General features: G+C 53.2%; 1 protein-coding gene across 1 annotated transcript in view; it reads right to left on the bottom strand.

Moving 5' to 3' along the window:
• Positions 1 to 13,629, bottom strand: part of LOC135057102 (uncharacterized) — a 261,966-nt gene that overhangs the window by 234,267 nt on the left and 14,070 nt on the right. Inside the window, exon 2 of the mRNA XM_063963003.1 lies at positions 221 to 410. The gene's annotated coding sequence lies outside the window, so the exon portion shown is untranslated. The remainder of the gene's footprint in view (positions 1 to 220; positions 411 to 13,629) is intronic.

The following is a 13,629-nucleotide window of genomic DNA, read 5'->3' on the forward strand; positions in this document are numbered from 1 at the left end:
ATGCCCCATTCCCAGCAGTCACCTCTCCAGCCATCACCCAGACACGTTCTTGGGCGTTACCGTATAATGTCCCATTCCCAGCAGTCACCTCTCCAGTCATCACCCAGACACATCCCCTGGTGTTACTGTATAATATCCCATTCCCAGCAGTCACCTCTCCAGTCATCACCTGGACACGTCCCCTGGTGTTACTGTATAATGTCCCATTCCCAGCAGTCACCTCTCCAGTCAGCAGCTGAATGATTTTGTTGGTGAGTTCCAGGATCTTCTGGTCATTGTGCCTCTCATGTGTCAGTGAGTGAGGTGGAGGCACCGTGATGGGGCTTCTGGGTCCTGCTCAGTCCTCCTGACACACAGGGATGGCTGCTGGGTGTCTCAGAATCATTGGATGTTTTCACTATTGTGTAACCCTGTGTATTAGGGGGAGACAACAACTATCACTACATATACTCAGAAATCCCCTTGCCTCCCCAGTCATGTCCCTGTATTATTAATATAGATATGTGATGTCACTGTGACGCTCCCAGATCCCCCCCATACCCAGTCATGTACCCCTATTATTACTATAGATATCAGTGATGTTACCAGGACGCTCCCAGATCCCCTCACCTCCCCAGTCATGTCCCTGTATTATTACTATAGATAGAAGTGACGTCACTGTGACACTCCCAGATCCCCTCACCTCCCCAGTCATGTCCCTGTATTATTACTACAGATAGAAGTGACGTCACTGTGACACTCCCAGATCCCCTCACCTCCCCAGTCATGTCCCTGTATTATTGCCATAGTACACATGTAACATAGATATAAAGCACAGAGTGATGATGAAGTTCTCAACTCTACACCAGAAGAGAAGGTCTCAGGAAATACTGCTGGTGTCAGCGTGCAGAGGAAGATACCCTCCTATATGTGTTTTGGGACTGCCCTTACATCTGCCAATTCTGGGTTGAGGTTTTAGACCTATCAATGAAGTAAATAAGGCTGCTGTTGCATCTGGACTGGCTCTCGCTCTTCTGCAGTGGTGTCCTCCCTCCACACACAAGTCTAAACAGGTAAAATACTGCTAGTGCCCAGAACTGCATTACTTCAAATATGCAAACCCCCTACTATACGCACTTCAGCTAAAGTTATTACTAAAAATCAGCAGAACTCTGAAATGGAACCTTTTGTAGGTCCAAATTCTATGGAAATGGTATCAAAAGTAAATGGCTCTGTTGGCATCTGTATACCATTACAGACAACAAAGTTATGACTCACAATATTGATAAACCTCTCCACAGGAGGCTGCATACAGATGCAGGGGGATACGGGAGGCTGCATACAGATGCGGGGGGATACGGGAGGCTGCATACAGATGCGGGAGGCTGCATACAGATGCGGGCCATGCGAAAGGCTGCATACAGATGCGGGCCATGCGAAAGGCTGCATACAGATGCGGGCCATGCGGGAGGCAGCATACAGATGCGGGCCATGCGGGAGGCAGCATACAGATGCAGGCCATGCGGGAGGCAGCATACAGATGCGGGCCATGCGGGAGGCAGCATACAGATGCGGGCCATGCGGGAGGCAGCATACAGATGCGGGCCATGCGGGAGGCAGCATACAGATGCGGGCCATGCGGGAGGCAGCATACAGATGCAGGCCATGCGGGAGGCAGCATACAGATGCAGGCCATGCGGGAGGCAGCATACAGATGCAGGCCATGCGGGAGGCAGCATACAGATGCGGGCCATGCGGGAGGTTGTATGACACGGCTGAGATTGTTTGCGAACCTGGACTAGTACTGGACACTGGCTTCGGTCTTGAGAGCAGTGGACAGAATTGGGCTGGCTTAATGAATGATCCCCTCATCCAGACGTGGCAGTCAGGAAGTGTACTCTATGAGGAAAGGTGACCAGCTATGGGTACTGGAACACTGGTGGTGGGAGCCACCAGTGCAATGGGTAGCTGGATTGTCACCTAATGGAGAGTCACGTGAGAACTGGTGAGTAGACCAAATGCTGGGAGGATCAACGATGCAGGAAAGTTACAGATCACTGGCTGGAACCAGTGTGATAACTGTTGACAAGGCTGAGGACATCAGCAATGACTACGGATGAAGCTGTGGACGTCGGCAACGCATGTAGGAAAAGCCGTGGACGTCGGCAACGCATGTAGGAAAAGCCGTGGACGTCGGCAACGCTTGTAGGAAAACCCGAGGACGTCAGCAATGCTTGTAGGAAAAGCCAAGGACGTCAGCAATGCTTGTAAACGAAGCTGAGGATGTCAGCAACATGGGTTTCCAGATGCTGGGCAGCTGAGGCAGCGCAATGGGGATTCCGTATGCTGTGCAGTGTAGTGTCGGCACTGCTGGTTTCCCAGTAGCTGTGATGCGGTGGTTCTGCACAATGAGTACTGCTATGTTATAGACAGTTGTGGCAGGTTTTCCTGATACTATGGTGAGCTACCTTGCGCAGCGGTGAACTGGAAGCTGGGATTGAACCAGCAGTACAGGTTTGCAGATATCCTGGAGATAGGAGTCAGGAAATGCTGAAGTTGGTTAAGCAGAAGATTGCTGGAGCTCTCTACATGCTAGAGGACAACAAAACACTGACAGTTTCCTAGTATTTGGAGCTGGAATATATATACCCCTTGCTTGGTGATAGGCTGAAGGGATCACATGTCAGGGAAACACTATCTGATTGGAGAGTTCTCTGCAGTCAGCTGATCAGGAAGTAACATGCAGTACTCCAGGCTAAGCATCAGAGTGGATTGAGGCCTAGCAGGCCGGGAAGAGCCAAAGCCTAACTATCCTGAAAATAAGAATTTACTTACCGATAATTCTATTTCTCATAGTCCGTAGTGGATGCTGGGGACTCCGTAAGGACCATGGGGAATAGCGGCTCCGCAGGAGACTGGGCACAAAAGTAAAAGCTTTAGGACTACCTGGTGTGCACTGGCTCCTCCCCCTATGACCCTCCTCCAAGCCTCAGTTAGGATACTGTGCCCGGACGAGCGTACACAATAAGGAAGGATATTGAATCCCGGGTAAGACTCATACCAGCCACACCAATCACACCGTACAACCTGTGATCTGAACCCAGTTAACAGCATGATAACAGAGGAGCCTCTGAAAAGATGGCTCACAACAATAATAACCCGATTTTTGTAACAATAACTATGTACAAGTATTGCAGACAATCCGCACTTGGGATGGGCGCCCAGCATCCACTACGGACTATGAGAAATAGAATTATCGGTAAGTAAATTCTTATTTTCTCTAACGTCCTAAGTGGATGCTGGGGACTCCGTAAGGACCATGGGGATTATACCAAAGCTCCCAAACGGGCGGGAGAGTGCGGATGACTCTGCAGCACCGAATGAGAGAACTCCAGATCACCCAGCTTGTTGGGTGCATACAGGATAACAGCGAGTCAGATTTTCTGACTCCAGCCGTCCTGGAAACATATATTTTCAGGGCCCTGACAACGTCTAGCAACTTGGAGTCCTCCAAGTCCCTAGTAGCCGCAGGCACCACCATAGGTTGGTTCAGGTGAAACGCTGAAACCACCTTAGGGAGAAACTGAGGACGAGTCCTCAATTCCGCCCTGTCCGAATGGAAAATCAGATAAGGGCTTTTACAGGATAAAGCCGCCAATTCTGACGCGCGCCTGGCACAGGCCAGGGCCAACAGCATGACCACTTTCCATGTGAGATATTTTAACTCCACAGATTTAAGTGGTTCAAACCAATGTGACTTTTGGAACCCAAAAAACTACATTGAGATCCCAAGATGCCACTGGAGGCACAAAAGGAGGCTGTATATGCAGTACCCCTTTTACAGACGTCTGAACTTCAGGGACTGAAGCTAGTTCTTTTTGGAAGAAAATTGACAGGGCCGAAATTTGAACCTTAATGGACCCCAATTTCAGGCCCATAGACACTCCTGTTTGCAGGAAATGTAGTAATCGACCCATTTGAATTTCCTCCGTCGGGCCTTACTGGCCTCGCATCACGCAACATATTTTCGCCAATGCGGTGATAATGTTTTTCAGTTACATCCTTCCTGGCTTTGATCAGGATCGGGATGACTTCATCCGGAATGCCTTTTTCCTTCAGGATCCGGCGCTCAACCGCCATGCCGTCAAACGTAGTCGCGGTAAGTCTTGGAACAGACAGGGTCCTTGCTGGAGCAGGTCCCTTCTTAGAGGTAGAGGCCACGGATCCTCCGTGAGCATCTCTTGAAGTTCCGGATACCAAGTCCTTCTTGGCCAATCCGGAGCCACTAATACAGTGCTTACTCCTCTCCATCTTATAATTCTCAGTACCTTGGGTATGAGATGGCAGAGGAGGGAACACATACACTGACTGGTACACCCATGGTGTTACCAGAGCGTCTACAGCTATTGCCTGAGGGTCCCTTGACCTGGCGCAATACCTGTCGAGTTTTTCCCAACGGTTTATAATCATGTGGAAGACTTCTGGGTGAAGTCCCCACTCTCCCGGGTGGAGGTCGTATCTGCTGAGGAAGTCTGCTTCCCAGTTGTCCACTCCCGGAATGAATACTGCTGACAGTGCTATCACATGATTTTCCGCCCAGCGAAGAATCCTTGCAGCTTCTGCCATTGCCCTCCTGCTTCTTGTGCCACCCTGTCTGTTTACGTGGGTGACTGCCGTGATGTTGTCCGACTGGATCAACCCCGGCTGACCTTGAAGCAGAGGTCTTGCTAAGCTTAGAGCATTGTAAATGGCCCTTAGCTTCAGGATATTTATGTGAAGTGATGTCTCCAGGCTTGACCATAAGCCCTGGAAATTCCTTCCCTGTGTGACTGCCCCCCCCCAGCCTCGCAGGCTGGCATCCGTGGCCACCAGGACCCAGTCCTGAATGCCGAATCTACGGCCCTCTAGAAGATGAGCACACTGCAACCACCACAGGAGAGACACCCTTGTCCTTGGTGACAGGGTTATCCGCTGATGCATCTGAAGATGCGACCCGGACCATTTGTCCAGCAGGTCCCACTGGAAAGTTCTTGCGTGGAATCTGCCGAATGGGATTGCTTCGTAGGAAGCCACCATTTTTCCCAGAACCCTTTCATTGATGTACTGAGACTTGGCTCGGTTATAGGAGGTTCCCGACTAGCTCGGATAACTCCTTGACTTTCTCCTCCGGGAGAAACACCTTTTTCTGGACTGTGTCCAGGATCATCCCCTAGGAACAGAAGACGAGTCGTCGGAATCAGCTGCGATTTTGGAATATTGAGAATCCAATCGTGCTGCCGCAACACTACCTGAGATAGTGCTACACCGACCTCCAACTGTTCCCTGGATCTTACCCTTATCAGGGAATGGTCCAAGTAAGGGATAACTAAAATTCCCTTCCTTCGAAGGAGTATCATCATTTCGGCCATTACCTTGGTAAAGACCCGGGGTGCCGTGGACCATCCATACGGCAGCGTCTGAACTGATAGTGACAGTTCTGTACCACAAACCTGAGGTACCCTTGGTGAGAAAGGTAAATTGGGACATGAAGGTAAGCATCCTTGATGTCCCGAGACATCATGTAGTCCCCTTCTTCCAGGTTCGCAATCACTGCTCTGAGTGACTGAATCTTGAATTTGAACCTCCGTATATAAGTGTTCAAGATTTTAGATTTAGAATCGGTCTCACCGAGCCGTCCGGCTTCGGTACCACCACAGTGTGGAATAATACCCCGTTCCCTGTTGCAGGAGGGGTACCTTGATTATCACCTGCTGGGAATACAGCTTGTGAATGGCTTCCAAAACTGCCTCCCTGTCAGAGGGAGACATCGGTAAGGCCGACTTTAGGAAACGGCGAGGGGGAGACGTCTCGAATTCCAATTTGTACCCCTGAGATATCCCTTGAAGGATCCAGGGGTCTACTTGCGAGTGAGCCCACTGCGCGCTGAAATTCATTGAGACGGGCCCCCACCGTGCCTGATTCTGCTTGTAAAGCCCCAGCGTCATACTGAGGGCTTGGCAGAGGCGGGAAAGGGCTTCTGTTCCTGAGAACTGGCTGATTTCTGCAGCCTTTTTCCTCTCCCTCTGTCACGGGGCAGAATTGAGGAACCTTTTGCCCGCTTGCCCACGAAAAGACTGCGCCTGATAATACGGCGTCTTCTTATGTTGAGAGGCGACCTGGGGTACAAACGTGGATTTCCCAGCTGTTGCCGTGGCCACCAGGTCTGAAAGACCGACCCCAAATAACTCCTCCCTTTAATAAGGCAATACTTCCAAATGCCGTTTGGAATCCGCATCACCTGACCACTGTCGTGTCCATAACCCTCTACTGGCAGAAATGGACAACGCACTTAGACTTGATGCCAGTCGGCAAATATTCCGCTGTGCATCACGCATATATAGAAATGCATATTTTAAATGTTCTATAGGCAATAATATACTGTCCCTATCTAGGGTATCAATATTTTCAGTCAGGGAATCCGACCACACCAACCCAGCACTGCACATCCAGGCTGAGGCGATTGCTGGTCGCAGTATAACACCAGTATGTGTGTAAATATATTTTAGGATACCCTCCTGCTTTCTATCAGCAGGATCCTTAAGGGCGGCTATCTCAGGAGAGGGTAGAGCCCTTGTTCTTACAAGCGTGTGAGCGCTTTATCCACCCTAGGGGATGTTTCCCAACACACCCTAACCTCTGGCGGGAAAGGATATAATGCCAATAACATTTTAGAAATTATCAGTAGTTATCGGGGGAAACCCACGCATCATCACACACCTCATTTAATTTCTCAGATTCAGGAAAACTACAGGTAGTTTTTCCTCACCGAAAATAATACCCCTTTTTGGTGGTACTCGTATTATCAGAAATGTGTAAAACATTTTTCATTGCCTCAATCATGTAACGTGTGGCCCTACTGGAAGTCACATTTGTCTCTTCACCGTCGACACTGGAGTCAGTATCCGTGTCGGCGTCTATATCTGCCATCTGAGGTAACGGGCGCTTTAGAGCCCCTGACGGCCTATGAGACGTCTGGACAGGCACAAGCTGAGTAGCCGGCTGTCTCATGTCAACCACTGTCTTTTATACAGAGCTGACACTGTCACGTAATTCCTTCCAACAGTTCATCCACTCAGGTGTCGACCCCCTAGGGGGTGACATCACTATTACAGGCAATCTGCTCCGTCTCCACATCATTTTTCTCCTCATACATGTCGACACAAACGTACCGACACACAGCACACACACAGGGAATGCTCTGATAGAGGACAGGACCCCACTAGCCCTTTGGGGAGACAGAGGGAGAGTTTGCCAGCACACACCAGAGCGCTATATATATATATACAGGGATAACCTTATATAAGTGTTTTTCCCCTTAAAGCTGCTGTATCTTTAATACTGTGCCTAATTAGTGCCCCCCTCTCTTTTTTAACCCTTTCTGTAGTGTAGTGACTGCAGGGGAGAGCCAGGGAGCTTCCCTCCAACGGAGCTGTGAGGGAAAATTGCGCCAGTGTGCTGAGGAGATAGGCTCCGCCCCCTTCTCGGCGGCCTTATCTCCCGTTTTTCTGTGAATTCTGGCAGGGGTTAAATGCATCCATATAGCCCAGGAGCTATATGTGATGTATTTTTAGCCATCTAAGGTGTTTATATTGCGTCTCAGGGCGCCCCCCCCCCCCAGCGCCCTGCACCCTCAGTGACCGGAGTGTGAAGTGTGCTGAGAGCAATGGCGCACAGCTGCGGTGCTGTGCGCTACCTTATTGAAGACAGGACGTCTTCTGCCGCCGATTTTCCGGACCTCTTCAGTCTTCTGGCTCTGTAAGGGGGCCGGCGGCGCGGCTCTGGGACCCATCCATGGCTGGGCCTGTGATCGTCCCTCTGGAGCTAATGTCCAGTAGCCTAAGAAGCCCAATCCACTCTGCACGCAGGTGAGTTCGCTTCTTCTCCCCTTAGTCCCTCGGTGCAGTGAGCCTGTTGCCAGCAGGTCTCACTGAAAATAAAAAACCTAAAACTAAACTTTTCACTAAGCAGCTCAGGAGAGCCACCTAGTGTGCACCCTTCTCGTTCGGGCACAAAAATCTAACTGAGGCTTGGAGGAGGGTCATAGGGGGAGGAGCCAGTGCACACCAGGTAGTCCTAAAGCTTTTACTTTTGTGCCCAGTCTCCTGCGGAGCCGCTATTCCCCATGGTCCTTACGGAGTCCCCAGCATCCACTTAGGACGTTCGAGAAATGCATGCTGAGAATGACAGCGCGGGACGCTGGATGGACCAGTGAATGGCGGACAGCACCACAGGTAGGTCAAAGTGTGACTGGAATGCGCTGTAAACCTCAGTTTTGTTACACTGTATATAGATGCAGAGGATACGGGAGGCTGTATATAGATGCGGTGGATACGGAAGGCTGTATATAGATGTGAGGGACACAGGAGGCTGTATATAGGACACGGGAGGCTGTATATAGATGAGGGGGATATGGGAGGCTGTATACAGATGAGGGAGACTGTATATAGATGAGGGGGATACGGAAGGCCGTATATAGATGAGGGGGATACGGAAGGCCGTATATAGATGAGGGAGACCCGGAAGGCCGTATATAGATGAGGGAGACCCGGAAGGCCGTATATAGATGAGGGAGACCCGGGAGGCCGTATATAGATGAGGGAGACCCGGGAGGCCGTATATAGATGAGGGAGACCCGGGAGGCCGTATATAGATGAGGGAGACCCGGGAGGCCGCATATAGATGAGGGAGACCCGGGAGGCCGCATGTAGATGAGGGAGACCCGGGAGGCCGCATGTAGATGAGGGAGACCCGGGAGGCCGCATGTAGATGAGGGAGACCCGGGAGGCCGCATGTAGATGAGGGAGACCCGGGAGGCCGCATGTAGATGAGGGAGACCCGGGAGGCCGCATGTAGATGAGGGAGACCCGGGAGGCCGCATGTAGATGAGGGAGACCCGGGAGGCCGCATGTAGATGAGGGAGACCCGGGAGGCCGCATGTAGATGAGGGAGACCCGGGAGGCCGCATGTAGATGAGGGAGACCCGGGAGGCCGCATGTAGATGAGGGAGACCCGGGAGGCCGCATGTAGATGAGGGAGACCCGGGAGGCCGCATGTAGATGAGGGAGACCCGGGAGGCCGCATGTAGATGAGGGAGACCCGGGAGGCCGCATGTAGATGAGGGAGACCCGGGAGGCCGCATGTAGATGAGGGAGACCCGGGAGGCCGCATGTAGATGAGGGAGACCCGGGAGGCCGCATGTAGATGAGGGAGACCCGGGAGGCCGCATGTAGATGAGGGAGACCCGGGAGGCCGCATGTAGATGAGGGAGACCCGGGAGGCCGCATGTAGATGAGGGAGACCCGGGAGGCCGCATGTAGATGAGGGAGACCCGGGAGGCCGCATGTAGATGAGGGAGACACGGGAGGCCGCATGTAGATGAGGGAGACCCGGGAGGCCGCATGTAGATGAGGGAGACACGGGAGGCCGCATGTAGATGAGGGAGACCCGGGAGGCCGCATGTAGATGAGGGAGACACGGGAGGCCGCATGTAGATGAGGGAGACACGGGAGGCCGCATGTAGATGAGGGAGACACGGGAGGCCGCATGTAGATGAGGGAGACACGGGAGGCCGCATGTAGATGAGGGAGACACGGGAGGCCGCATGTAGATGAGGGAGACACGGGAGGCCGCATGTAGATGAGGGAGACACGGGAGGCCGCATGTAGATGAGGGAGACACGGGAGGCCGCATGTAGATGAGGGAGACACGGGAGGCCGCATGTAGATGAGGGAGACACGGGAGGCCGCATGTAGATGAGGGAGACACGGGAGGCCGCATGTAGATGAGGGAGACACGGGAGGCCGCATGTAGATGAGGGAGACACGGGAGGCCGCATGTAGATGAGGGAGACACGGGAGGCCGCATGTAGATGAGGGAGACACGGGAGGCCGCATGTAGATGAGGGAGACACGGGAGGCCGCATGTAGATGAGGGAGACACGGGAGGCCGCATGTAGATGAGGGAGACACGGGAGGCCGCATGTAGATGAGGGAGACACGGGAGGCCGCATGTAGATGAGGGAGACACGGGAGGCCGCATGTAGATGAGGGAGACACGGGAGGCCGCATGTAGATGAGGGAGACACGGGAGGCCGCATGTAGATGAGGGAGACACGGGAGGCCGCATGTAGATGAGGGAGACACGGGAGGCCGCATGTAGATGAGGGAGACACGGGAGGCCGCATGTAGATGAGGGAGACACGGGAGGCCGCATGTAGATGAGGGAGACACGGGAGGCCGCATGTAGATGAGGGAGACACGGGAGGCCGCATGTAGATGAGGGAGACACGGGAGGCCGCATGTAGATGAGGGAGACACGGGAGGCCGCATGTAGATGAGGGAGACACGGGAGGCCGCATGTAGATGAGGGAGACACGGGAGGCCGCATGTAGATGAGGGAGACACGGGAGGCCGCATGTAGATGAGGGAGACACGGGAGGCCGCATGTAGATGAGGGAGACACGGGAGGCCGCATGTAGATGAGGGAGACACGGGAGGCCGCATGTAGATGAGGGAGACACGGGAGGCCGCATGTAGATGAGGGAGACACGGGAGGCCGCATGTAGATGAGGGAGACACGGGAGGCCGCATGTAGATGAGGGAGACACGGGAGGCCGCATGTAGATGAGGGAGACACGGGAGGCCGCATGTAGATGAGGGAGACACGGGAGGCCGCATGTAGATGAGGGAGACACGGGAGGCCGCATGTAGATGAGGGAGACACGGGAGGCCGCATGTAGATGAGGGAGACACGGGAGGCCGCATGTAGATGAGGGAGACACGGGAGGCCGCATGTAGATGAGGGAGACACGGGAGGCCGCATGTAGATGAGGGAGACACGGGAGGCCGCATGTAGATGAGGGAGACACGGGAGGCCGCATGTAGATGAGGGAGACACGGGAGGCCGCATGTAGATGAGGGAGACACGGGAGGCCGCATGTAGATGAGGGAGACACGGGAGGCCGCATGTAGATGAGGGAGACACGGGAGGCCGCATGTAGATGAGGGAGACACGGGAGGCCGCATGTAGATGAGGGAGACACGGGAGGCCGCATGTAGATGAGGGAGACACGGGAGGCCGCATGTAGATGAGGGAGACACGGGAGGCCGCATGTAGATGAGGGAGACACGGGAGGCCGCATGTAGATGAGGGAGACACGGGAGGCCGCATGTAGATGAGGGAGACACGGGAGGCCGTATGTAGATGAGGGAGACACGGGAGGCCGTATGTAGATGAGGGAGACACGGGAGGCCGTATGTAGATGAGGGAGACACGGGAGGCTGTATGTAGATGAGGGAGGCTGTATGTAGATGCGGGAGACACGGGAGGCTGTATGTAGATGAGGGAGACACGGGAGGCTGTATGTAGATGAGGGAGACACGGGAGGCTGTATGTAGATGAGGCAGACACGGGAGGCTGTATGTAGATGAGGCAGACACGGGAGGCTGTATGTAGATGAGGGAGACACGGGAGGCTGTATGTAGATGAGGGAGACACGGGAGGCTGTATGTAGATGAGGGAGACACAGAAGCTGTATGTAGATGAGGGAGACACGGGAGGCTGTATGTAGATGAGGGAGACACGGGAGGCTGTATGTAGATGAGGGAGACACGGGAGGCTGTATGTAGATGAGGGAGACACGGGAGGCTGTATGTAGATGAGGGAGACACGGGAGGCTGTATGTAGATGAGGGAGACACGGGAGGCTGTATGTAGATGAGGGAGACACGGGAGGCTGTATGTAGATGAGGGAGACACGGAAGCTGTATGTAGATGAGGGGGATACGGGAGGCTGTATGTAGATGAGGGGGATACGGGAGGCTGTATGTAGAGGAGGGGGATACGGGAGGATGTATGTAGATGCGGGGGACACGGAAGGCTGTATATAGATGAGGCTGTATATAGATGAGGGAGACCCGGGAGGCCGTATATAGATGAGGGAGACTGTAAATAGATGAGGGATACGGGAGGCCGCATATAGATGAGGGAGACACGGGAGGCCGTATAAAGATGAGGGAGACACGGGAGGCCGTATATAGATGAGGGAGACACGGGAGGCCGTATACAGATGAGGGAGACACGGGAAGCCGTATGTAGATGAGGGAGACACGGGAGGCCGTATGTAGATGAGGGAGACACGGGAGGCCGTATGTAGATGAGGGAGACACGGGAGTCTGTATGTAGATGAGGGAGACACGGGAGTCTGTATGTAGATGAGGGAGACACGGGAGGCTGTATGTAGATGAGGGAGACACGGGAGTCTGTATGTAGATGAGGGAGACACGGGAGTCTGTATGTAGATGAGGGAGACACGGGAGTCTGTATGTAGATGAGGGAGACACGGGAGTCTGTATGTAGATGAGGGAGACACGGGAGGCCGAATATAGATGAAGAAGTCACTGGAGGCCGTATATAGATGAGGGAGACACAGGAGGCCGTGTACAGATGAGGGAGACACGGGAGGCTGTATGTAGATGAGGGGGATATGGGAGGATGTATGTAGATGCGGGGAGACACAGAAGGCTGTATATAGATGAGGGAGACTGTAAACAGATGAGGGATACGGAAGGTTGTATATAGATGAGGCTGTATATAGATGAAGGAGACCCGGGAGGCCATATATAGATGAGGGAGACCCGGGAGGCCGTATATAGATGAGGGAGACCCGGGAGGCCGTATATAGATGAGGGAGACTGTAAATAGAGGAGGGGGAAACGGGAGGCTGTATATAGAAGAGGGGAACACGGGAGGCTGTATATAGATAAAAGGACACGGGTGGCTGTATACAGAAGAGGCGGACACGGGAGGCTGTATACAGATAAGGGGACACGGGAGGCTGTATACAGATAAGGGGACACGGGAGGCTGTATATAGATAAGGGGACACGGGAGGCTGTATATACACAAGGGGGACACGGGAGGCTGTATATACACAAGGGGGACACGGGAGGCTGTATATACACAAGGGGGACACGGGAGGCTGTATATACACAAGGGGGACACGGGAGGCTGTATATACACAAGGGGGACACGGGAGGCTGTATATACACAAGGGGGACACGGGAGGCTGTATATACACAAGGGGGACACGGGAGGCTGTATATACACAAGGGGGACACGGGAGGCTGTATATACACAAGGGGGACACGAGAGGCTGCATACACACAAGGGGGACACAAGAAGCTGCATATAGATAAGGGGACACGGGAGGCTGTATATACACAAGGGGGACACGGGAGGCTGTATATAGATAAGGGGACACGGGAGGCTGTATATAGATAAGGGGACACGGGAGGCTGTATATAGATAAGGGGACACGGGAGGCTGTATATAGATAAGGGGACACGGGAGGCTGTATATAGATAAGGGGACACGGGAGGCTGTATATAGATAAGGGGACACGGGAGGCTGTATATAGATAAGGGGACACGGGAGGCTGTATATAGATAAGGGGACACGGGAGGCTGTATATAGATAAGGGGACACGGGAGGCTGTATATAGATAAGGGGACACGGGAGGCTGTATATAGATAAGGGGACACGGGAGGCTGTATATAGATAAGGGGACACGGGAGGCTGTATATAGATAAGGGGACACGGGAGGCTGTATATAG

Source organism: Pseudophryne corroboree, chromosome 3 (assembly GCF_028390025.1).
Source record: "Pseudophryne corroboree isolate aPseCor3 chromosome 3, aPseCor3.hap2, whole genome shotgun sequence".
Taxonomy (NCBI): Eukaryota; Metazoa; Chordata; class Amphibia; order Anura; family Myobatrachidae; genus Pseudophryne; species Pseudophryne corroboree.